Source organism: Lissotriton helveticus, chromosome 3_1, assembly GCF_964261635.1.
Source record: "Lissotriton helveticus chromosome 3_1, aLisHel1.1, whole genome shotgun sequence".
NCBI lineage: Eukaryota > Metazoa > Chordata > Amphibia > Caudata > Salamandridae > Lissotriton > Lissotriton helveticus.
This window is the reverse complement of record NC_136061.1, coordinates 698,599,039-698,626,735: the sequence shown is the minus strand read 5'-3', so window position 1 is coordinate 698,626,735 and position 27,697 is coordinate 698,599,039. Positions and strand designations below refer to the sequence as shown.

Below are 27,697 nucleotides of genomic sequence, written 5' to 3'. Positions count from 1 at the left end.
CTTTTAGAATCAGATTCAGATTTAGAGATGTTAACATAACCCATTAGCATTGCATTAACATCAAAATATCTAAACAAAAAACAGAAGACTACAGACTCACCATTCCAAGATAGCACTGTGATCAAGTGATAAGGCCTAAAGGAAATTCATACAGCAAACAGTGTCAGAGCAGAAGGGTAACAATTTCCCTCACCACCATGCACTTTATAAAATGCATTCTTGGTGCACGTTTGACTTTATTGCAAGTTGCTTCAATTTAGAAAAACTATGAAAACATGCCTCTATTTAGAGCTAATTAATGGTGGCTGCTGCCTGCTAAGCACATAGATTCCAGGTCAGGTTATAGCTAACCCTGGGCGTAGTTTGCGAAGTAGCGCTACGCGTAGCTACGCAAAGCTATGCGAAGTGCATTTCGCACTACGTGAGCTATGCGTAGCACTACCCAAACTGCGTAGTACCCTGTTCGCACTGTGCAAGATGCCGTTTTCAATGATTGCACAGTGCGGACAAGCATCCGGCACTGTGCAATCATTGAAAACAGCATCTTGCACAGTGCGAGCTGTAGTTTTCTGCCGCTCTAGTAGATTTTTACTTGAGCAGGAGCTTTCTCAACACGGACTGATAGTTTCTCATCGCGAGCGGTCGTGAGCATACGCGACCACTCGCAATGAGAAACCTTACCTCCCCGCGTTGAGAATCTCGCCGGGAGATTTAATTTCCGCGCTCGCGATCAGCAACTCTATGTTTCTGATTGCGAATGAGAAAAAAGTCTCGCCGGGATGTCATTTTGCTTGCTCGCGGTCGCCAACTTGACGTTGAGGACCGCAAGCAAGCAAAAAATTCCTGTGCACTACACTACACATGTTTGCACTGTGCTATGTGCAGTTCGCGTAGTGCGAAGTAGCGCAAACTTCGCACACTACACGAGCCTAGCGTAGTGCTTTGCCCAGGGTTAGTTATAGCTCAATAAATAAAGTTGATGAAGATGATAAAAATGACCATGATTTATTTCGAAACAATGTTTTCTGATCATATTTATTTCCCTTGGTTTTAATATGTGTGCAAAGGCCCATTAAAGTATATATTTTTCAGGTCTGGTTTTAGGGACAACTTTAGCTATCTCGTCAGAGTATATTTTTTAAAAATTCCTACTTAATGCATAATATAGAGCGCCTTTTGGTCAGCAGGCTTAATCCATTGGTCTGTCAAATTGTCATGCGTTCACCACAGCATCCAACATGGGACAATGGGTCTCCCCACTCTACCCATTGGCTTATTTCACTTCGAGTGACTGCACAAAACCTGTGCACATTGTTTTCACCCACCTAAAAATGGTGGCTTTCTGTTCAGTGATAAAGTGGGTCGAAATGTGCTTTCTTATTCATGTATTTTTTAATCTTTAAAAGCCTACTATTTACTTTGCCTACACTTTGAGTGATTTAATTTCCATTTAAAGTTTAAAGTTGTTGTTATAAAGGGATTTTTGATATTGGAACATTATAGCTTCCTCTAATATGGGTGCTCGGTTGGGTCTTTATTTTTTTCTTGATAATAATAAAATGCATGGCACAGCCAAAAGGCATGTTATTTAAAAACATTGCTACTAAAATGGCCACATCAGTGAATGTTTCGGTTTCACTTTTTTATTGCAAGCATATGACAGCCATGTTTAGATGAAAGCATAATTTTTCATTTTATTTTTGTACCATATGTACCATATGCTGGCAATACAAAAATGAAAATGACATATGCTTATCAAAGACAGACCTTTCAGCTTTTCCAAGGCTTTCTTATTTATTGGCATCCCTTTACTTTTGGATATTTTCCTTGTTGTCATTTCCATCTGCTACATTTCTAGATTTTAACCTTACTTCCAGCTCTTATGTGGAGCTCATCGTGTTTTGCCCATCTGAATAGTTTTATATGTATGAGACTTATATAGCCATATCTAGGGATAAAGCAAGGCTGTGTCCCAAAAAAATGTGGGATTTACAGTTGATGGTTGAAGAACCGGGGTTTAACCCAGCGGCGCCAGGGGCACGCCTAAGATCTTCGAGTTTACCTGTCTTGGTATTCAAAGACACGGAATACTTCTGGATGGCGTCAGAGACCAAGTTTATTAGCTGCAGCTAGTAACAGTGATCCTAGAAATACATCACTGTGTAAATTCTCAGGAGACTGCTCATTTTACTAAGGCGAGACGTCTCCTTTTATACCCAATATTCACATATTAAATGTACACCCACTGCACAAAATTCTAGCCAATAGGATACATTTTCAAACAAAGTATCACATAGCAAAAACTCAATTTACAGTATCCCAACCCAAAAGTTAATTATTAGGAATGTCCCAAATTCAATCTCCACAAGCCGGACAAACCTATCATTGAAAGCATAACCGATGTAATGAAGAAACATAAAAAAAGAAACAGTAACAGATGCTGAACAAGATAAGGCATTTGCAAGGAAACTAAAAAGTGAACGATGTCCAGAACATTGATTGGCAATCTCAGACAAAGATAGATCAGGGAAATTGGCTTTGCGAGGTCAGTTTGAGGTGAAGAGGTCAGTTTCTTACAGTTCATTTCAGAGTCAAAAAGAAACCTAGTTAATGTATAAATGAACTAAGAAGGCCAGGCCACTTTGTTGGCCAGGCTACCTTTACAAGCCTACGTGAAGGCAACACAAAATGGTGGCACAGAACAAAATGGAGTCAGACTCGAGAATTACCGAACCTCAGACCCTCCTTTTGCCATTACGTAGGCAATAACCTAAGACTCATGTTAATCTGAATCTAGGTCTATATCGATATTCATTAGGTCATTAAAGTGTTGCTGTAGCATCATTTTATTAATCTCTACTTCTCTCGGGACAGATCTCCGAACACACATAGTAGCACAAAGACTACAAATGGCGGGACCACACTGGATGCAAAGACAACAAGAGAAAAGGATGGCTAAAACCATACCAAGGAATGTCAGAATCGTCCATCCCCATTTGGATAGCAGTCCCCAAAACCATCCCGTCAATGACCAGTCTCCTTCGTCTACATGGATAGACTCAGAGATCTTATGCAACCTAGAGATGGCTTGGTACTCTGTAGGGGCATTATCTGGTGTGTAAACACAGCAACTGGATCCAATTAATTTACACACTCCTCCTCGATCTGCAAGTATGATGTCTAATACCATATGATTCTGCAAAGTCATAAGGCGGTCCGCTTGAAGCTCAACTGTAACATTACTAAGAGCACCTGCTGTCTCATTAATAGTAGCTTCAACAAAGCGGACAAGCTGTCGAATATGCCTACTATCGATCATAGGACCCCAAAAGGGCAGGAAGCCCTTGAAGAAATCTCCTACTTCGTGTGCTGCAGTATCTTCCTTATTGAAGACACCTCTACCATATCTCGTTCTATGATAGTCTGAAGCATTAGTGCATGTAGGGGGAAGCAAAAACGCCACATAACATGTTCCTGAAAAATCAGGTGGTACCCATGTGTAGGCTCTGTCATGACAAACAAAATATGTGCCTTTAGCTGGCACAAACGGTGGAAAAGTCCGGGATGAGTAGACATAGGTTTGAGCACACACACTCTTACCTAGCTGAGCTTTCGGATTCCGACCAGTACCTTGCAAACAAAAATGGCCTTGGTGGGGTACAATCCAAATAGAGGGAGACCTTTTTCATCTCTCCTTCTCTATCAAGCTAGTACTATATCCAGTCACATTCCAACCAACATAAGCCTGCACCTCATCCTTAGGGATAGCATTATATGCATCAATATCTCGGATCATAGCTACTATTCCCCTTATCAAGGCACTATTGCTGGAGTTATCTTTAAGGGAACGCAAGGGGCGTACCTCATTTGCATAGATAAACATGGTCTGTAAAGCCCACACAGACCCATTAAAAGAAAAAGGCAAAACCAAATATGGCATACCTTTATCTGTCGTATGAGGCATAAAACCACAAACCCAACAATTAGTGGTATTTACTACTAACTGATGCTGATGCAACAACTGTATGAACGAGTTGTTGACAAATTCTGATCTCCTTGTTTGTTCATGTTCATGCAACGTATAAAACTTGTGCAAAGAAACAGTAGTGAATGAAAGCATCGGTTAGGAGGTGGGTGCAGATGTCTGTTGTGTAACATAGACAATCCAACCCACACAAGCTAATGTGATACTTAAAAACATCAAAAAGCACAATGTTATAAAACATTTGCTATATATCAATGTACAAAATCTTGTCTTAAGATCTATTCTCCCAACATCTCTTTCAGTTACAACAGACTCCATCCTCTAACGTGCTGCTCGCAACAATTTTCCTTCTTCACTCAAGTGTGCGTCCAGGCGTCCTAGACGTCCCTAGAACCGCAGGCCTTTCGTCAATACGCAGGCCACCCCTTAAGTCTTATACCGCGACCCTGCAGCTGAACCCGGATGGTGGCTCAAAAAAAGAAAAAGAAAAATAGTCTCTTGTCTGAAAGAGTGTAATTCACAAAAAAATTCAGATTTAATTTGTCCTTTTTAGACATTAAGTTGTAGCGTTCTTTACCAGGCACAGTTTGATCCTGAAAGAGTGTCTCTGGATGCGTAGTATCAAATCTCAAACACAGCGGCACAGCTTCTTGCAAGACTTTATTATCCGCACGTTCTGAGGTTCCAGAGGTACAAATCTTGAAACCTTTTCACTCTCGGAATCGGCAACACCTTCCCGGACCCACTTATCGTACGGTAAGGGCAAAGGTATCTTCTTGCAATGGGTACGATGTACCCAGTTTTTCTTGCCGAACACCTTAATAGCAGTCCGAGTTAATAACAGGACTTGGTATGGACCGTCCATCTTGGTTCCAAGTTCTTTGACCTCTGGAAATTCCTGGTTAGAATCCAGTCGCCAGGTTGAATCATGTGGCCTTCGTCTACAGAAACTGAAGGCAAAGTGTCATGGACCTGTTGGTGAAGAACACGCAATTTAGCAGTCAAATCATGTAAATAGTTAACCAACATAGGGTACTCAATATCACTGTACTTCTTAGGCCTTGGCACACCCCAGACATTCGCCGGGCGTCCAAAAACAATCTCTATGGGCTAAGTCCCACGCGAGAATGTACTGTCGTTCTCGTGGACCAAAGTGCCAATGGTAAGGCATCGGGCCATGTAAGACCAGAGCTCGCTTGCACCTTGGCCAACTTCAGCTTCAGAGTGCCATTATAGCACTTGGCCAGGCCTACTGACTAGGGGTGATTCGCAGCATGAAATTTCTGTTTAATACCCAGACTCGCACATACTTTCTTCATAATCTGACCCACAAATTCACTTCCATTATCACTCCATACCATCCTCGGCAAGCCATATCTGGAAAAAAATTCTTTGAGCAAAACCTTGGCTGTAGACAAGGCAGTATTATCCTTTAGGGGATAGGCCTCTATCCATCTGGAAAAGGCACAAACAACCACAAGGACATACTTCAAGTTATTGCATCTTTCCATATGAATGTAGTCAGCACCTCAAACGGATACGTTGGAGGGGCAAAATGGCCCGCTGGAGTTGGGGTTCCCTTTCCAGGATTATGCATCAAGCAAATCATGCAGTGTTTAACCAAATTCTCAGCACACTTAGGAATTCCACCATTCTGCGATACCGGAGCCAACAACTTACATATCCCTTTTGAACTAATGTGACCCAGCCCATGAGCCATAGTAACCACCGGGAGCACAAATGCATCCGGCAACAACCATCGCCGGTGCTCTGACAACTCAACCCAACAGCCTGTCGAATCCAACATTCCCGTACTCTCTTTCCACAAACGACCAAAACTGTGAGCTACGCCAAATGCATATTGGCTATCAGTAAAAACATTCACTCTCTTTCCTTTTAACAACACACACGCTCTAGTCTATGCTATCAACTCCGCTGCTTGTGCTGAATTCTGTGCAATACGTGCTGTTTCAACAATCGTGTGCAAAGTTGTGACAGCATATGCTGCAGTCGTCTCTCCATTCGGAAGCTTAAAGCACGAACCATCTACCCATAGGGTACCATCAGGATTCGAAAGAGTAGTATCTTTCAGATCAACTCTACCCTTCGTTTCCTCCTCTGTCCGGAGAAAACAGTCATGCTGTTCCTGAACATCTGTCTCTACAAAAATTGGCAACAATGTAGCTGGATTCAATGTGTTGCACCGCTTGATGTGCACATGGCTAGCCAAAAGCGTCAACTCATAACCTGACAAACGTGCACTGGTAAGATGTTGAGTCTTTGTTCTGTACAATAGGGTATCCACTGCATGTGGAACCATCACAATCAATGTATTATCCAATACCAAACCAGCAGACTGTCTGATAGAAACAGCCGCTGCTGCTGTAGCTCTTAGACAACTAGGCAACGCCCTAGCTACCGGATCTAAAGTGGATGAAAAATACGCACATGGGCGCTGCTTGTCTCCAAATTGTTGTGTCAACACTGACAACGCACAACCTTCTCTCTCGTGTACATAAAGTGTAAAAGGTTTACTATAGTCGGGGGTACCCAACACCGGAGCAGAACACAATGCATCACGCAATTCAGAAAAACTCTTCCGACATTCGTCAGACCAAGGAAGAGGGTGTGGCGTGTCCTTAAGAGTAAGTGCCAACAAAGGTTTCGCTAGCAAAGAAAAATTCGGAATCCACTGTCTACAATACGAGGTGATACCTAAAAAGGCACGCACCTCTCTGTGTGTATGGCACAGTAATTTGGGCAATCGCTTGAATACGCTCTGGGGTCAATCGTCTTCCCTCCTTCGACAAGAGATTACCTAAGTAGGCCACTTCTCGTCGGCAATACTGCAACTTCGAAGGTGACCCTTTATGATGAAGGTCAGACAGGTGTCGCAACAAAGAAAGAGTAACCTCTTTACAAATCTCTTCATCATCAGCAGCAACCAACAGATCATCAACATACTGGATAAGCGTAGCACCAGAAGGCAATGCAAAAGTATTAAGCTGAGTTTTCAAAGCCTGACTATAAATGGAGGGACTCTCACAATAACCTTGAGGAGCGCGTTTAAACCAAAAACTGTGGCCTCCTAAAGAGAAGCCAAAAATATCCCTACCTTCCTCAGCAATCGGAATACTGAAGAAAGCGTTCTTCAGATCAATAACAGAAAACCAAGCAGCTGAGGCAGGGATCATAGTCAATAAAGCAGTAATGTCTGGGACAACAGGAAACTGTGGCATAACAATCTTATTGACCTCTCGAAGGTCGATCACAAACCGATACACAGGTGGCTGAGAAGAGTCAGTACGCTTAAGGACAGGCAGAACAGGACTATTACACACATTACCTCTCGTTTCTTCAACCACACCTTTCTCAACCAAATCATAGATAATCGCTAAAAGAGCTCTTTCGCCATCACTGGAAATTTTGTACTGAGGAATGCGAGGTAATTTAGCATTCGACTTAAGGGTAACAACTTAGGGTGGAATCTGCAAAAGACCAACATCATTGGGACCTGTAGCCCAAAGTGTATCAGGAAGAGAACGCAATTCCAGTGGATGACAATCTTTAGACAAATACATCGGAGAAATCACTTTCTTACCCACTGTAAGATGTACTCCCGAAGGAGAACAATGTAATGTCGCATGCAATCTTTTCAGCAAGTCCAAACCCAACAGATTCTCACCACAACCAGTCGTTAGAATAAGGGGAGCTTCCAATTCACAAGGACCAATAGAAAGGGGCAAAGGACTAGAAACCGGATTACGAACTGGGGCGCCAGAAAGTCCTACCGAAACATTAGTCAAGCCAGACAAAGGTGCGCCAGGGAGTTTAGAGTGCATGATAGAACACTTTGCTGCACCAGTATCCAAAAGAAAAGGTTCTGCCACACCTGATGTAATCACTTCAACATAAGGTCCACTCTGGTCTACTGGAACTGACACTACTCCCTCCCTTTGTCCATGGCTGTCCTAACTATCATTAAAACCAGCACTCTCACTTCCAACATAATAATCATCAATGTAGTACTGAGCGGACTGGATGGTCGGAACATTCTGTTGGTCAAAATAATGTATAGAATTCTGAGGGGAAAAGGAACGTTCATTTTGGGGAAACCTACCACATCCCCTACCCCTAGGTACTTGTTGGTAACCACCACGACCTCTCAGACCAGACGTACCATTCGCACGCTGTAGCAAGATCGGGCAACTATTCTTGAAGTGACCTTCCTCTTTACAATACGCACACTGATTAGGGCCTAGCGGGAGTCGTGAAGCAAAAGACTCAGGCTTCTGCAACAGTTTCTGAAACTGTGGGGGTTGCTGAAACTCACGCTGAATAGGGCAAGGTGGATAAGCCTGCTGCAGAAGAACTTTCGTTTTTAATTCTCTAGTCTTCTTCTCTACTTTATCCTTATCATCTTTATCTCTATTCTCATAGTATTGTGCAGTAGCCAATATCTGGGCCAAAGAAGAAACTGCCCATGAACTCTCAGAGTCCTTTAACTTATTAGAAAGTTCAGGAAGTAAATTAAAAACAAACTTATCTACAAACAACCTCTGACCACCTTCTGTACTCATGTCCTGACCACTATGATCAATGAATGTTTCCTCAAACCTAGTGAAGAAATCAGACACACTCTCATCTTTCTTTTGTTTGCATGCTGCTAACTTGTCCCAATTCACCCGCAAAGGAGGCATCATAGTTTTCATTAAATTAATAATCCTACCAGGTAGTTCTTCAACTAAGGGTTCATGTTTGGCACCTCCTACCTGCCGACCATCTGCAGCAGTAATATTAACCCACGTATCTCCTAACTCTGGCGCGTGATCCTCGTGGCGGATCTTCGCCCACAAGGGTTGAGGAACTACATTACCCATCAACATATCTATGTCAGCTAAATTCATAACACACGCATCAACTGTCTGAGACAACTCCTTGTAATAACCAGCAGGAATTTTACGGGGGTCAGGCAAGGTCTGCTTAAGAGCCACGACCACAGCTCTCTTCCAAGGGACATGTACCCACACTCGCTGAAAATGAGCCGGTGCAGCCACAATACCGTGAGCGGCATCAGCCACAACTGCCTCTCTCCATACAGAGGGAACCTCTCTCATAGGATACTGCTTCACTTTTCTCCTAACTGAAGGGTCAGGTTCGAACAATAACTGAGGTGGAAGTCTAGACCTAAAAGTGAGTAGTGTCTCTACCGCTTCCTCAACTTCGGAACCCACTATCGTTCCTTTAGCAAATTCAGACTGAACATTAATCAATTCCAGTGGAATTGAACCCAACTCATTATCTTCCCACTCCTGACGAAGGAAGGTACACATGACATCAAAAACTTACCTTTGTTTTGGTGCCTCCCACTGTAGGAAGATATCCATAACCACTTGTGGACCATATTTGGAGGCATTCGAAACCCATCTACGAGCAAGGAGATCTAACAGTGCCCGCTCTTCGGGACCAGGAAGCTGGCTACGTCTCTGCTTACGTTCAGAAACAGGGGTCATATTCAGTGACCCAAAGAAAGGAGAAAAAAGACTAGTGACAGTCTCAGTCATTCGTTGCCAAGCAGAAGGAGAAGAAGTTGACATGAGGACAGGAGACAAAGTGTTTTGAGGCAAGAGAGACGTAGGGACAGAAATAAGAGAAATCGAAGATAAAGGGTGTAAGGCAAAGGAGTTTGAGGCAAGGCTGGTGACAAAGCTGGCGGCCCTTGAGGGGGCTGCGCCGCGGGAGGAAGAACCACCTGTGAAGCAACAGATGGCTGAACAACAACAGGGGGTTGAACGACAACAAGGGGTGCAACAACTGGAGGTAACGGAGGTGCCGTAGCACCCTGCACATAAGGGGGTGGTAATCTCAGTAAAGGTGACATCAAAGGATCATTTTCAGGGTCTTCAGTCACATTTGAAAGGGGAGGTGGCAAAGCCGGGTAACATTTGTCAATGGCCATGCAATGTTGTCTATCTGACACTTCAATCGCACGATCTTCTTCATCTTCCTTAAACTGCCTAGCAGCTTGCATTACCAACATATTCCTTTCCTTCCTATCTCTCTTAGCTTGCTTAATTTCTCGCTGTTTGGCTTCTTTACGCCAAAGGCGGAAAGGGTCAAACATCGCCGATCGGGCTTTCTTCTTAAATAGCGCAACCTCTAGGTTATCTAAAACATCTGATTCAAAACTACCATGTTGGGGCCATCGTAAAACACCATCTTTCTTTGTATAACGGACCCATACTTCATTAAAGGTAATGGGACCCACACCATGCTTTGAATAGAGCTCATAAGTTGGAGTTCCAACCGGAGGTATCGGACAAGAATCCTCCAATCGGGAATCCTTATTACAACTACAACAAAAACCATTTCCTAATTTTGCCAAAACCAGGCATCTTTAGCTCACTAGTCTTGCTTCAAACTTCAAGGGGTTATCAAAAATAATACACTCGTAAATATACGAACCCCTCGGCTTCGACTATTGCAATGGCCGAATGAAAACCAAGAAACAAAACAAAGTCGTGGGAGCGACCCACTTATACTTAACCAAAATGTCTGTCACGCCACCAGAAGACCGTCTAACGTCTCGCCTTACAAATCACCACAAGAGGGTCCATGACAGGGCGACAGTCAGGGCAGCAGTCCTTCGCAGCCGTCGGAAAGGGGAAGCCTCACAGAAAAAACCTTCAGTCCACGTCGACATGCAGGGGTCAATGAAGTGGCGGCCGTCCTCCAGAATTTCCTCACGGGGCTCCTCACAATCTTCGGGCTTGGACCAGTACCACTGAATTCACCCCACGTTGGGCGCCAGTTGAAGAACCGGGGTTTAACCCAGCGGCGTCAGGGACACGCCTAAGAACTTTGAGTTCACCTGTCTTGGTATTCAAAGACACAGAATACTTCTGGATGGCGTCAGAGACCAAGTTTATTAGCTGCAGCTAGTAACAGTGAACCTAGAAATACATCACAGTGTAAATTCTCAGGAGACTGCTCAGTTTACTAAGGCGAGACGTCTCCTTTTATACCCAATATTCACATTATAAATGTACACCCACTGCACAAAATTCTAGACAATAAGATACATTTTCAAACAAAGTATCACATAGCAAAAACTCAATTTACAGTATCCCAACCCAAAAGTTAATTATTAGGAATGTCCCAAATTCAATCTCCACAAGCCGGACAAACCTATAATTGAAAGCATAACCCATGTAATGAAGAAACATAAAAAAGAAACAGTAACAGATGCTGAACAAGATAAGGCATGTGCAAGGAAACTAAAAAGTTAACGATCGATCAGGGAAATTGGCTTTGCGAGGTCAGTTTCAGGTGAAGAGGTCAGTTTCTTACAGTTCATTTCAGAGTCAAAAAGAAACCTAGTTAATGTATACATGAACTAAGAAGGCCAGGCCACTTTGTTCGCCAGGCTACCTTTACAGGCCTACGTGAAGGCAACACAAAATGGTGTCACAGAACAAAATGGAGTCAGACTCGAGAATTACCGAACCTCATGGTGCAGTAAAAGTAGAAGCGTGGGTGTGGTATTCAGGTTTTTTTTTGTTGCAACTTTTATTTATCAAAAATTTAGCAATGTGCAAAAACAAGCATACAACCAGAGTAGGCATAAGGATGTCACACGGCCACGCAGTGCCACCTTTCATTGTACAGGAGAAAGATGAAGAAAACAGAGGTGGGAACAGGGGAAACCCAACAGTAATCAAGAGGAGGTATCATGGATTAGAAGTGGTGGCCGCCGGGGTAGGATGCCAGTGACAAAGCTCAACATACAGTGCCAGTGTGCCGTGGGCTGGGGTGGGGGTTGAGGAAGAGAATCCAACACTCCGGATATAAAAACGCTCCAGACCGCCTCAAAGATATGTAATTGGTCATTCATAGTTAGGCTTTCCGGTTTTAGGTTTAAACCTATAATAACTGATAAAACCCCACCAAAAGGGAAATAGCACTTGCCGGTGTAAACATATAAGCACTGAAAAAACACCTGCACAACCACAAAATAAATGCCATTCAAAGAAAGGAAAAGGAGAGTGAAAGAGTCATGTTTTTTCTTCCTGAAGGGGCCAATACAGTGTAACTTTGTTATTCGAGCTAGCAGGAAGAAGGACTGGGCTAACATTATTCTGCTTGAGCTTTGTTGTTTAGGGATGTTACTAAAATATTGTTTCCTCTTCCTTTTTTCAGTTTGGTGGTCTTTGGTCTAAAGATGCAGGGTTTAGAAGCATGTTTTAGGTTTTGTTTAATTATTTTATAAACTGTAGAGAATCAGGAAATATCAAAATCATATTTGATATTTTGGCTGCATTTGATTATTTTACTGATAGGTAAAATGGCTGGTTTCCTAAGAATCTTTCCCAATATATGCCATCACTTTTACCCACCGAGAATTGATAAAAACCCTTCATAAATCAGCCCCCAGTTTCTAGTGAGTCAATATTTATAGTAGGTGAGTTGCCAACACCTCAAACTTTAAACATTCAATGCAAGGTATAGTGACAGGTATATGGGGAAAAAGTGCTATCAGCAAGCATCTGGGATAGTGGTGAAAACATGACACCAGACTTTTGGAAAACATGGAACACAGTGTCACTTGGAATGCTGCTGCAGAAAAGTTAAAGTAAAAGTAAAGTCCACATTTGTAAAGCGCACAATCACCCGTAAGGGTCTCTAGGCGCTGGGGGCCATCGGGAAGTTTAAGCGAGCTATTGCCCAGAGTCACATGGTGGTGGGCTGACCTGCCGCCGGAGGCGGGGATCGAACCGTGGTCCCCAGATTCCAGCGTCAGTCGCCGTGGCCGCGGCGCCACACCTCTTCCCATTCATTCCAAGTTCAGCAAAGATTGGAGTAATATTGTTTGTATTTGCAGTGATTCAGCTAGGTAGATGAAAAAGTTTTGTGATGAGCTGTCAAAATCGATACCTGATCTGAAGTGCTTCCCTGTAAGAGATCCTTGCCACTTGTTAGATGGTATGCTGGAAGCATCTTTACAATCTTCAGAGTTAATGAAGAATGCTATAGACTTCTTAGTCCAATCTGGTGCAGTATTTTGTTATGCGAGGGAACTAAAACTCAAATATTTCTCATTTTGTGCTTTGTGTGGCATCAAAGATAGTCATCCCAACTGTGTCTCTTACTGATGGTTCTCAGTCCAATGGGCTGTGAATGCTATGTTATCCATGTATTTACAACAAGGGGTGGTGATGGACAGAGTCTCTGAATTAAGCAGAATACTCTCACCCAGTCAAGAGATCAGGGCTAGATCCAACACCGTTTTTTAGCTCATTGCACCATCCCAGTTTCAGAACCTGGCTGTATGCAAATTAGTCTGTCCCTGGCCCAGTGCAACATGGGAACAGGGCAGACCAGACTACAAAAGCCAATTCTTACACTGGGAAGGAAACAAGCTTCCGGGGACCGGTTTCTGGCATTTCAGCCGTCTTCGGCCCGGCTTGCTTGAATCCTGATGGTGCAATGAGCAAGGGACTCACATCTGAGTATACCCTTCCACGCTTAGGGTGGACAAAAATATTTACAACAAGGGGTGGTGATGGACAGAGTCTCTGAATTAAGCAGAATACTCTCACCCAGTCAAGAGATCAGGGCTAGATCCAACACCGTTTTTTAGCTCATTGCACCATCCCAGTTTCAGAACCTGGCTGTATGCAAATTAGTCTGTCCCTGGCCCAGTGCAACATGGGAACAGGGCAGACCAGACTACAAAAGCCAATTCTTACACTGGGAAGGAAACAAGCTTCCGGGGACCGGTTTCTGGCATTTCAGCCGTCTTCGGCCCGGCTTGCTTGAATCCTGATGGTGCAATGAGCAAGGGACTCACATCTGAGTATACCCTTCCACGCTTAGGGTGGACAAAAATATTTACAACAAGGGGTGGTGATGGACAGAGTCTCTGAATTAAGCAGAATACTCTCACCCAGTCAAGAGATCAGGGCTAGATCCAACACCGTTTTTTAGCTCATTGCACCATCCCAGTTTCAGAACCTGGCTGTATGCAAATTAGTCTGTCCCTGGCCCAGTGCAACATGGGAACAGGGCAGACCAGACTACAAAAGCCAATTCTTACACTGGGAAGGAAACAAGCTTCCGGGGACCGGTTTCTGGCATTTCAGCCGTCTTCGGCCCGGCTTGCTTGAATCCTGATGGTGCAATGAGCAAGGGACTCACATCTGAGTATACCCTTCCACGCTTAGGGTGGACAAAAATATTTACAACAAGGGGTGGTGATGGACAGAGTCTCTGAATTAAGCAGAATACTCTCACCCAGTCAAGAGATCAGGGCTAGATCCAACACCGTTTTTTAGCTCATTGCACCATCCCAGTTTCAGAACCTGGCTGTATGCAAATTAGTCTGTCCCTGGCCCAGTGCAACATGGGAACAGGGCAGACCAGACTACAAAAGCCAATTCTTACACTGGGAAGGAAACAAGCTTCCGGGGACCGGTTTCTGGCATTTCAGCCGTCTTCGGCCCGGCTTGCTTGAATCCTGATGGTGCAATGAGCAAGGGACTCACATCTGAGTATACCCTTCCACGCTTAGGGTGGACAAAAATATTTACAACAAGGGGTGGTGATGGACAGAGTCTCTGAATTAAGCAGAATACTCTCACCCAGTCAAGAGATCAGGGCTAGATCCAACACCGTTTTTTAGCTCATTGCACCATCCCAGTTTCAGAACCTGGCTGTATGCAAATTAGTCTGTCCCTGGCCCAGTGCAACATGGGAACAGGGCAGACCAGACTACAAAAGCCAATTCTTACACTGGGAAGGAAACAAGCTTCCGGGGACCGGTTTCTGGCATTTCAGCCGTCTTCGGCCCGGCTTGCTTGAATCCTGATGGTGCAATGAGCAAGGGACTCACATCTGAGTATACCCTTCCACGCTTAGGGTGGACAAAAATATTTACAACAAGGGGTGGTGATGGACAGAGTCTCTGAATTAAGCAGAATACTCTCACCCAGTCAAGAGATCAGGGCTAGATCCAACACCGTTTTTTAGCTCATTGCACCATCCCAGTTTCAGAACCTGGCTGTATGCAAATTAGTCTGTCCCTGGCCCAGTGCAACATGGGAAACAGGGCAGACCAGACTACAAAAGCCAATTCTTACACTGGGAAGGAAACAAGCTTCATCACCACCCCCTTTTCTGAATCGTTTTTGGCCACTATAGGTGTGGCAGGGTATACTCAGACATGAGTCCCTTTCTCACTGCTCCATCAGGATTCAAGCAAGCCGGGCCGAAGAGGCTGAAATGCCAGAAACCGGTCCCCGGTAGCTTGTCTCCTTTCTGGTGAAGAATTGGCTTGGTAGTTTGGTCTGCCCTGTTCCCATGATGCACTGGGCCAGGGACAGACTAATTTGCATATAGCCAGGTTCTGAGCTGGGATGGGGCAGTGAGATAAATAACGGTGATGGATCAAGCCCTGATCTTTGGACTGGGTAAGAGTGGTCTGTTTAATTCAGACACTCTGTTCATCACCACCCCCTTTTCTGAATCGTTTTTGGCCACTATAGGTGTGGCAGGGTATACTCAGACATGAGTCCCTTTCTCACTGCTCCATCAGGATTCAAGCAAGCCGGGCCGAAGAGGCTGAAATGCCAGAAACCGGTCCCCGGTAGCTTGTCTCCTTTCTGGTGAAGAATTGGCTTGGTAGTTTGGTCTGCCCTGTTCCCATGATGCACTGGGCCAGGGACAGACTAATTTGCATATAGCCAGGTTCTGAGCTGGGATGGGGCAGTGAGATAAATAACGGTGATGGATCAAGCCCTGATCTTTGGACTGGGTAAGAGTGGTCTGTTTAATTCAGACACTCTGTTCATCACCACCCCCTTTTCTGAATCGTTTTTGGCCACTATAGGTGTGGCAGGGTATACTCAGACATGAGTCCCTTTCTCACTGCTCCATCAGGATTCAAGCAAGCCGGGCCGAAGAGGCTGAAATGCCAGAAACCGGTCCCCGGTAGCTTGTCTCCTTTCTGGTGAAGAATTGGCTTGGTAGTTTGGTCTGCCCTGTTCCCATGATGCACTGGGCCAGGGACAGACTAATTTGCATATAGCCAGGTTCTGAGCTGGGATGGGGCAGTGAGATAAATAACGGTGATGGATCAAGCCCTGATCTTTGGACTGGGTAAGAGTGGTCTGTTTAATTCAGACACTCTGTTCATCACCACCCCCTTTTCTGAATCGTTTTTGGCCACTATAGGTGTGGCAGGGTATACTCAGACATGAGTCCCTTTCTCACTGCTCCATCAGGATTCAAGCAAGCCGGGCCGAAGAGGCTGAAATGCCAGAAACCGGTCCCCGGTAGCTTGTCTCCTTTCTGGTGAAGAATTGGCTTGGTAGTTTGGTCTGCCCTGTTCCCATGATGCACTGGGCCAGGGACAGACTAATTTGCATATAGCCAGGTTCTGAGCTGGGATGGGGCAGTGAGATAAATAACGGTGATGGATCAAGCCCTGATCTTTGGACTGGGTAAGAGTGGTCTGTTTAATTCAGACACTCTGTTCATCACCACCCCCTTTTCTGAATCGTTTTTGGCCACTATAGGTGTGGCAGGGTATACTCAGACATGAGTCCCTTTCTCACTGCTCCATCAGGATTCAAGCAAGCCGGGCCGAAGAGGCTGAAATGCCAGAAACCGGTCCCCGGTAGCTTGTCTCCTTTCTGGTGAAGAATTGGCTTGGTAGTTTGGTCTGCCCTGTTCCCATGATGCACTGGGCCAGGGAGAGACTAATTTGCATATAGCCAGGTTCTGAGCTGGGATGGGGCAGTGAGATAAATAACGGTGATGGATCAAGCCCTGATCTTTGGACTGGGTAAGAGTGGTCTGTTTAATTCAGACACTCTGTTCATCACCACCCCCTTTTCTGAATCGTTTTTGGCCACTATAGGTGTGGCAGGGTATACTCAGACATGAGTCCCTTTCTCACTGCTCCATCAGGATTCAAGCAAGCCGGGCCGAAGAGGCTGAAATGCCAGAAACCGGTCCCCGGTAGCTTGTCTCCTTTCTGGTGAAGAATTGGCTTGGTAGTTTGGTCTGCCCTGTTCCCATGATGCACTGGGCCAGGGACAGACTAATTTGCATATAGCCAGGTTCTGAGCTGGGATGGGGCAGTGAGATAAATAACGGTGATGGATCAAGCCCTGATCTTTGGACTGGGTAAGAGTGGTCTGTTTAATTCAGACACTCTGTTCATCACCACCCCCTTTTCTGAATCGTTTTTGGCCACTATAGGTGTGGCAGGGTATACTCAGACATGAGTCCCTTTCTCACTGCTCCATCAGGATTCAAGCAAGCCGGGCCGAAGAGGCTGAAATGCCAGAAACCGGTCCCCGGTAGCTTGTCTCCTTTCTGGTGAAGAATTGGCTTGGTAGTTTGGTCTGCCCTGTTCCCATGATGCACTGGGCCAGGGACAGACTAATTTGCATATAGCCAGGTTCTGAGCTGGGATGGGGCAGTGAGATAAATAACGGTGATGGATCAAGCCCTGATCTTTGGACTGGGTAAGAGTGGTCTGTTTAATTCAGACACTCTGTTCATCACCACCCCCTTTTCTGAATCGTTTTTGGCCACTATAGGTGTGGCAGGGTATACTCAGACATGAGTCCCTTTCTCACTGCTCCATCAGGATTCAAGCAAGCCGGGCCGAAGAGGCTGAAATGCCAGAAACCGGTCCCCGGTAGCTTGTCTCCTTTCTGGTGAAGAATTGGCTTGGTAGTTTGGTCTGCCCTGTTCCCATGATGCACTGGGCCAGGGACAGACTAATTTGCATATAGCCAGGTTCTGAGCTGGGATGGGGCAGTGAGATAAATAACGGTGATGGATCAAGCCCTGATCTTTGGACTGGGTAAGAGTGGTCTGTTTAATTCAGACACTCTGTTCATCACCACCCCCTTTTCTGAAATGTTATCCATGTGGCAACCGTTTACAGAATGTTGCTGCTGAGGGATGATGCCAAAGCAAGAAATGTGAGGATCTTTCGTTACATATTGATAGTGATATGAAAAAAGGGTACTATTGCATTCTTAGATTTTTAAGGGAAAACATAACTGCTGTAGTAGGCATAATAAAAAACTAGAGTCTGAAAACACCCTTGTCTGCCAAGTGTTCAGCATAATTGGTGTAGATGTGAAATATCTCTATGAGAGTAGGTTCGCCGACCCCTTTTGTGACTTTGGCACTGCAAAATGTTTCATGTTAGAGTGCTTGCCACTTGGTAAGCAAAGCAATGTTAAAGAGCAATTCAGGAACTTTTATTTTACAATGTATGAGAAATGGCTAGCAATGTCCCTTCACCAACCATGGCATTTGAAGTAAATGAATCCTCCCTGTGGTACTCTGTACAAGGTTTAGATCCCTTCGTTAAAGGGGAATTTACACTGTAGTTTCAAAAGTGCTGCTTAATTTTTTACCACTTCAATAACTCTGAGGGCATAAGCACCGAGTTCAACACAAATGTTGCGAAACCTGCCCAATGAATCAGAATCTTCAAGTGCACCAGTATTGGCATGGAAAGCTATGTCAGTGGCTAGAGTTAGCAAATTGTGTACTGGCTGTTTTGGCTTGCCCATCTCAAGTGCCAATGTTGAGAGGGCCTTTTCACAGAAAATAGTTTACATGGGAAGGAAAGAGCGAGTGTGCATGACCAAAGATTTACTGAAGAAGTATTGTATGGTGAATTACAATAAGTTTGATTTGCAAAAATGTATTTGGACCTCATATACACTGTACGTACACTGTCTATATGCCATGTGCTATCAGTGCAGAAAGCAAGCAACAATGAAAGCAAAACGTTCCATAAACACCGGAAAAACACTGTTTCTGTTGTTTTTAATGGCGGGAAAATAGGTAACAACTGATAACACTGTTTTTAAGGTATTGAAATCACTTGAAAACACTGAAAAAACACCACCAGACTTTATCAAAAATAGAAACTGAAAACAGGAAAGCCTATTCATAGTATATGTGGCTATATGACATAATTCAAAGAGCCATTCAGTTGACAGGGAGAGAAGACTGCCGCCAGTGGTGTAATATGCTGAGTTTGGCCATCGAAAGGGATGTGGTTAGCCACTGACGGTCATGGGCAATCATGCTGGGAAGGCACGAGAACTCATGGAGAAGGGCCAGGTGTGGCGATGAAATAATCCGGATGGGACTGTAATGTTACCGTTGTCTCCCGATGTGGGGCCAGTATGGGGTTATAGTAGGACGAGATCATGGGACATGGAGAAGATCACAGTGGGCATTGAAGCACCGCCAGCACAAGTCATGGGGTAAGAGCTTGGCTCTATGGAGTTTCCTGGGGTCCAGTACCAGTCCTGCATTTTTTCAATGAAAGGAAATTCACGAAACACTCTTAAAGGACCTAACCGTGATCCAAGAGCAGGGAGGCCCAGTCTTCTGGGTGGTACGCTTTCCCCAGGAGAGGTTGCCACAGTAGCCTAGTGGCTGAGAGGTATGGGTCAGAATGCGGGCCCTTAATAAGGCAGAAAAAAATAAGGAGATAGTCCATAGACACAGTTGAGACTCGGGTAGATCAAGTATAACAGAACAATAATGTCTCAACAGGTAATCATTTAGTGGACAAATTTGTAAAGAGAACAAATCATTTGTAGTGCAGAGGTAAGAAAGGGAGACCACAACAATTTGGAAGAAACATATAGAATGGTCTGTATTTGGACAGCAATAGTTATATTAACACTATATTAGATTGTATGTGGGTGTAACCCAAACATTCATATGCACATATGTAGGAGGTGAACGGCGCAGGTGACATTTGAAATAAAGTGAATATCAGCGAAAAAGGCGACGCAGAAAATGAGTTGAAGAATGGTTACAAAACAGTATACTGATAGTCCATGAAATAATCAACTGATTTAAGAAACCAAAGAACACCCAAGGATACGCTGAATGGTCAACGGTGTTTTAACCTGTAAGAAATTCAGGTCTTCATTGAATTTGTCCACTAAATGATTACCTGTTGAGAAATTGTTGTTTTGTTATACTTGGCCCTTAATAAGGGTCACATACAGACCATATACAAGAACTCTATGCCAGCCAAAGTCCTGAAGATATTATAGTATGGGGATTGCAGAAAGTCCTCAGCAAGGAGGATGCCTTCTTAGGATGAACGCCTTTAATTCTGCCCATAAAGACCAAAGAAAGCGAGAAGAAATGCGTCACTTACTTTTCATACTTCCCTCTATCTCCCCTGTCTACCTGACCGTTTGGCCAGGTGTTCTGTTTCCAAAACAAACAGCAATGGTAACGGGGGCATCCTTATCTTGTACATTTTTTTCGCCTGAAGCCAAATGACCTGTCACCATTTACTACCACCCTGGCAGTTGGTGAAATATAGTTCACCCAAATGTACTTTTGCATTGCAGGGTCTACTCCCATTTTGTTTAGTACAGACTTCAGAAATATCTTCTCACGTCTATTAAATATTTTCTGGGTGTCCAAGGATACATTGACCAACAGCATCTAACGTTTGTTTAAATGTATCTATTAGGTGCAGTGCTCTCCTCACATTGGCAAATGTTGCTCTGTCTGTGATGAAGTCTGATTAGTCTGGGTCCATCCAAAGAAGGTTCTAGGTGTTATAGTTTGTTGGTTGGAATTGGTCAAAATTGAGTAATGTGTTCTGCCCATGGGATGCGCACATCTCTTTCGGTTTGCCTTCTTATGGTATTAGTAGTATATCCGTTTCTCTCACTGATAGTGTTACAACCCCCTATCTCACTGAATGTATAATTTCACCATATGGGATATAGGAAGTGGACTAAAGTAGTATCTTTTGTTAGGTGATGTATTTCCAGCAGACCTAGCACCTCTGGGGATTCCCTCAAAATATAATTCCAGATCCTATGGAGCTTGACTGTGGAATTAAGTCCCCTGACATTTCATGTAATGATTTGCACCACAGATTCTGTGATGAAGTCACCCTTTTAGAGAGGAGATGGTCTAGATTCTCTGTTTTATCATCTCTATATCCCTGTTCACTGGTTTCTGTGCAATAAGTTTCTGTGCTTAAATACCTTCCCTCGAATTGACAACTAACTTGCACAGTAACAAAGAAAACTATAACTAACCTCAGAGATGATCCCTGCAGTGAGAATTAGATACACCCCTTGCGTGACAATGAAGTCACACCCATGGCCAGACTCCCCCACACCCTCCCCCAGCACACTCCCATTGCTCATCATCTGCTGTCTCTTTAACAATAAAATGATGCAACAAAACAACATATCTGGACTTGTTCTCAGAATTCCTTCAACATCCCCTGATATGAGGATATTCATGCCAACATAATTTTTTCAATCAAGGCCCCGTTTAATCTCTTTATGTCTTGTTGGTTTGAGGTATTCCATCTTTGTTTACTCCTGGAGTTCGGCCTATTCTTTTCTTCCCCTCCCCTGGCCTTTCATGAAGTAGTTGTTCGACTCATAGGAAATAGCAGCATGAAAGGGAAGAACTATTTGTATTTTATCTGCTTCCTTCTGAGCTTTCTCGCCCCCTCCTTAAATGCCCATCTTTTGCTGATTTCCTCCTTGAGCCGTACACTGTGCAGCCAGGTAACATGTGCCTGTCGGTGCCATATGATCCCACAAAGTGATAGGATGTATCTCTCCAGTAGGGTGTTTCCTCATTCATAGCATTAGCATAGCAGTGTTATCATTTGTTTGTGCATTTATGCATTTGCCTTCAGTAACCCATCTGCCTAAGATGACATCCACTGCTCCTCTTTTCCAGAGGTAGACCTTTAGAGGCCTCATTTTGTCAAATAGGCACAACCTGTGCTATTTTTCAATGAGAGGACTCAGGTATGTAGTCATGGTATGCCTCCTCACCTTCTCTCTCCCTTTAGATTAGTCCAGTAGCTGTGGGTCTTATTACCACATGAGGGAACAGTGTGTGGCTGCTCTTCAGCCCATCTGCCCACAGAGTGATTTCAGTCACGTCCCCAGCCACCTTCTAGCCTCCTCCTCTGCCTCACCTTATCCGCGTTACAGAATAAGGGTTGACCCAACGGCGCTGGGACCTAGGTAGTCAGTGTTACATATAAAGGGGTCCCAGTTGCAAAACCTTTTTAACACGGAGACAAGAATTCAAAGAACGATACAAACTATTAACACTTTCGTTTGAGTGATGTTTTTAATTCACATCCTCATTTGTAGATCAGTTACGTATACATTTATCGGAATAGCAGACTTATTTACGTTGCCCATGGCAGGAAGGGCGTGGGAAAGAAGGACAGGTAAAGGCGATATAGTGTGGTGAGGGTGGTGTAGATATAAAGGAAGTTTCAAAAGAACTCACATGTTGTCACATATACATTCGGAAAATGGTACCACAGGGGCACATTCACATTGCCATCAGAGTATTTCTCAACATTTACACATTCCTATCCCAATACATTTAACACAGCCAAAAATGATCTGTTGCTGTTGGATAGGACAAACAGATGGTACGTCGACGTTTCGACCCCAGTATTGTAGGCTGATTCATGCCCTACTGCGGGGTCTTCATCAGGACTAGTGGGGACGTGATTCCGGGGAAGTGAGGGAGGGCACCTATAAGTCAAAACATTGGAGTCAGATGAGGAATACCAGGTACGGTTACTTAGAAAGGCTTGAATATTCGCAAAACATTACCGATAGGGCCACAGTGGATTGTGTGGCGCCGTCTAGGTAGAGTAATGGGCCCGAAGGCTCCAAGGATCAGGGCGAGCTGCAACCTACAAGAATTAGGTTACTATCAGAAAAGGTGGACGTCACTCAAATTCGTCCCACACATATTATAACCTAATTGTTCGAAAACGTGCTTAAGTAAACAAGCATCAACGATTACCCAGCCGGGTTAAAAAGGAATAGATATCACATAATAGAGGACATCACAACCATGCCGCATCAAGACATACCCATTTTACCAAAATATAGGCCCAAGTCGCATTTCGGTGTACATGGTGTTATGAAAACACAGACATTCATGATAAAAAAAGGACATTCAGGGCGTGATATCAGCCCTGGTGAAATCATATACAGCAAATATTCTATTAAAACACACTCATGACTTTGGACAACAAACATACTGGGTCCTTGTATACAAGATAAACAATTACCCGAGGGTTCAAAGTGAGCCGACACTTCTTCATACGTCGATATAATTGACAGTGGTAATCCTGGTCGGTTCTGTATTATTCATCTAAGTATGGGGAGAGAGGGGTTCAGTCGGAAGGCACAAAAGCCTAACCAATTATCCGACATATCCATTATCATTAATAGGTGACAAAATCATCTAAAGAAACTCACCGCGAGCATGGCGGCGGTAAATCTCTGCCAGATCCGAGCTTCAATCTAAAATGTAAGGAAAGAGCAAGACGCTCAGTAAGGTGCTCGTAATTGCGCCCACTAGTAAAAGGCTTCTGCCATAAACCTTTTAACCAGGTCGACCTAGGGTGGAACACTCACCACGGAAAAACGGCTGCTGCATCTCCCGCACGCATCATCCAGAATGAAAGCGGGCGGGACCTTCGGTATTATTTAAAGAGGAAACACGCCAACGGCGCGTGTGCTTGCAGCAGCTAGATGCCTGCTGCTCACGTTGCCGTTGTCCGTGAACGGCAGGGCCATAGAAGAAAGACTGATTCATTTCGGGAGAAATGAGTTTCCAAATACAGTCTCATGATTATTCAACTTGTAGGGGAAATCCTATTTCCAGAACAAAGCATTACAAATCAGAGGGAGGGTGGTGGTGGCTGGCATTTTAAAGATATACATAAATATTTCACCATAATGAAAATTTGAATCAGTGAAATCACATTGTTGGTAATAAACAAATACTAGCAAACAAATTACATTAACAATCGGTATTGTATGTTCATCTGTGAATGACCTGTTGGGGGACAAAGATTATTTGGAGAGAAAAGCAAAACAGATATACACTTCGTTATTACATCATAGACATTTCCATCTAAGGAATACCATAATTTTAACGCAAGCAGGCTAATTGGACATAGCTTGTATCCTGTTCATTGAGCCCATTCTGGATCGTTTCCAGACGGGTCATCCATTTGCTTTCTCTTACATTGAGGACAGAGCCAATGTTACCACCACTAGGGCCTAGAGAAACTTTTTCAAGTACCACCCATTGTAACTCTTCTACTGTATGGCCGGCACTCTTGTAATGGTCCACTATAGGTGCCCCCACAACCTCGCATCTAATCCTGCTCTGGTGCTGAAGAATGCGCACTTTTATCTTCTGCTGTGTTTGTCCTATATAGGCCAAACCACAGGGGCACGTGATACAGTAAATCACACAATTGGTGTTGCAATTTGTAAATGTTTTAAGATCTATGGTGTGATGTTTATAATTAAACTGTTTGGCTTGTATACACATTGGGCAGGCCTTACAGTTCTCACATCTATAATGTCCAATGGTCACAGGTAGATTCCACATAGTTTGTATGGTCGGTGGTTCAGGGGTTTCTAAGAACGAGCACACCACATGATCCTTTATACTCTTGGATTTCTTAAATGAGTGCATAGGTAACGGGGGCTGTCTGATGTCCTCGGCTATCAATGGCCAATGTTTATTAATGATCTTGCGTATGGTGTTGCTTTGTGTGCAGTACGTGGTTACACAGATCATCCTCTCCATACTCTCATCGTTTCTAGCCTGTGGTGCGAGAAGTTCTTCACGCGGGCTGTACCACGCCCGTTTTTGGGCTCTCTTAACGAGTCTTCATGGGTAACCTCTTTAAAAAAGTCTAGAGCTTAGATCTTCTGATTCAGAGAAGTAGTCGTCTTTTTTGGTACAGTTGTGCCGTTTTCGAAGGAATTGCCCAACCGGTAGGTTGTCTCTCAGGCCTCTTGGATGATGGCTATTGTACAGTAACAACAAATTGCGTTCTGCTGGTTTCCGGTACAATGTCGTTGACAGCTTGTGATCCTCATGAAAGATAGTAACATCTAGAAAGTCTACTTTGTCACTTGGCCTTTGGGCCCATTACTCTACCTAGACGGTGCCACACAATCCACTGTGGCCCTATCGGTAATGTTTTGCGAATATTCAAGCCTTTCTAAGTAACCGTACCTGGTATTCCTCATCTGACTCCAATGTTTTGACTTGTAGGTGCCCTCCCTCACTTCCCCGGAATCACGTCCCCACTAGTCCTGATGAAGACCCCGCAGTAGGGCATGAATCAGCCTACAATACTGGGGTCGAAACGTCGACATACCATCTGTTTGTCCTACCCAACAGCAACAGATCATTTTTGGCTGTGTTAAATGTATTGGGATAGGAATGTGTAAATGTTGAAAAATACTCTGAAGGCAATGTGAATGTGCCCCTGTGGTACCATTTTCCGAATGTATATGTGACCACATGTGATTTCTTTTGAAACTTCCTTTATATCTACACCACCCTCACCACACTATATCGCCTTTACCTGTCCTTCTTTCCCACGCCCTTCCTGCCATGGGCAACGTAAATAAGTCTGCTATTCCGATAAATGTATACGTAACTGATCTACAAATGAGGATGTGAATTAAAAACATCACTCAAACGAAAAAGTGTTAATAGTTTGTATCGTTCTTTGAATTCTTGTCTCCGTGTTAAAAAGGTTTTGCAACTGGGACCCCTTTATACGTATCACCTTATCCGCGGGCTGCTGCAGACAGTTGTTGAAGCAGAACCCAAAGGCGGTGTTGACTGGGTGTGTCTTCAGCAACTTTCAGCACAGCAGCGGGGCTGGTTGCTTCAGCCATCCACGCAGCTGGAGACCAAGCAGGTAAAAGTGGTGGGGTGGTGGGGCAGGGTTGCAGGGGGGTTTCGACAGACGTCCACGAGGGAAAATAAATAAAAAAATAATTTTCCGTCATTGTTACCTGTTGAAATTCACCACCCCATCCCCCCACCGCTCTTACCTGCATGGGCCGCGGCTGCTTCCAAGGCACTATAGCTAAAGCAATACTGTTCACTGGTGCTGACTAACTATTCAAGGGCCTTGCCCCTCTAAGTCTCCATAAATGCATCATAATTAAAAATGTCCAGTGGCTTAGGGATGAGGTTGACAGAAGGCAATCCCTGTGGCTTCCACACTCAGTCTGCACTGGTCATGCCCCTTCCATTGCTGGCAACATCACTATACAAACCTTTTAATTGCAGAAAAATGTTTTAAATTTCAATAAAAACCTAAACATTTCTCATTTTTGTGTTAGACGTCTGCCCCTTAATAATCATAATATTTCTAGATTTTTGTGAGTTTAGATGCTGATTGTTTATGGAGAACCTCATACAATTCACAAGCCACGAATTGCTATACTTCTCTAAGGAGCTTTAATGAGAGTGAAACACTTTTTAGGCGTTGAATTTGCAATATTACCAAACTGTTAAGCCATAATGCAATTGAGGAAAAGGTAATATAATAAACTTGTTGCACTTCAAAGTCCTGAAATTAACTTTAAACAAATAGTAACATTAAACTAATTATGTTTTGTTAAAAAGTACTGCCTATTGGAGGCTAACAAGCACTCTCATAACGTGACATTAATGCAGCAGTATTTTTAAAATAAAAATGTGAGACCCACTATTTACCAACACAGAGTATGATATCTGAACCCTCATACACGAGGAAGCATGAATGACCCATTGATAACACTTGGGAACACTTTATAATGTTTTGAGATCCCTGGAATTTTGCCTATCAAGTCCACCGCCCTTCTTGGAGTAGCCAATATCAAATGTACCAGTAGTTTGGGGGGCAAATGTAAAAATAGTTTGAAATTGAACCCTGAGGTTCCCTTGAGATGTAAGGAATTACTGGCTAATAAGTAATTCTGGTTCTTCATTTTGCCCACATTTTGCCCCAAAGTTTTCAGCTTCTCCTATGCTGAGTGTCAATAGTCACTTTCCTAGTGGGCCTTCCTTGGATACTGAAAAGGTATTGCCTGATTTATAGTTTGTTGAACAGGGTACTCTGTTGTAACAGTGATGGAGTAACCTAGCCCCCAAACTCTCAGTCCAGCCACTCTATTTTGTGTCAAACAGACCACCAGGTTTATGGTGATTGAATCAAATGTACTCCTTTGGCGTACACCTTGCTCTGATTGGCCATGGGAGTATGGGCTTTTCTGAGGTAAGCCATTGACTGTCTGCTCTATTTAAAGGGATTGGTGAGATAATTTGTTTTTACTGTTCATTACCGCAAGGAATATCTTGGCAGTGAAGGTTAGTAAAAATGAAAAATCTACCCCCACACCATAGGAGAAAACTCTTGTAGTGTTGGGTCTGGTTTCGGGTATGGTTTTGGGAGTTTGTTTTTAGAAACCAAAAAATCTTTTAACGTTTTTTGTAAGCATCTATCACCAATGACAGATGCTAACCTATCTTTTAAATGGCTTTGTATGAACCACTATGACAGCAGGGCCGGAGGTGAACTCTAAATCTGGCAGGTCAAGTGAAGATAGTGTGGTTTACTCAAAGTCCTCCACCAAGCTGACTGCCTTTAACTCAATACCACAAACTTTTAAAAAGGGTCATAGACACCTGATTCAGTCCTGAAAGGAATGTCCAGTTACTTATCTGTCGTAGACCTCCCTGTCACAGTCCTTACCTAAGTGTGCGACAGCTCCTCCCCGCAGACATTCCCAAGCTGAAACTCCCCTGCACCCATCTCTA

The 27,697-nt window shown here is 43.9% G+C and overlaps 1 protein-coding gene across 1 annotated transcript in view; it reads left to right on the top strand.

The window, feature by feature from the left end:
* Positions 1-27,697, top strand: part of DCDC1 (doublecortin domain containing 1) — a 1,658,417-nt gene that overhangs the window by 231,218 nt on the left and 1,399,502 nt on the right. The gene's annotated exons all lie outside the window — the stretch shown is intronic.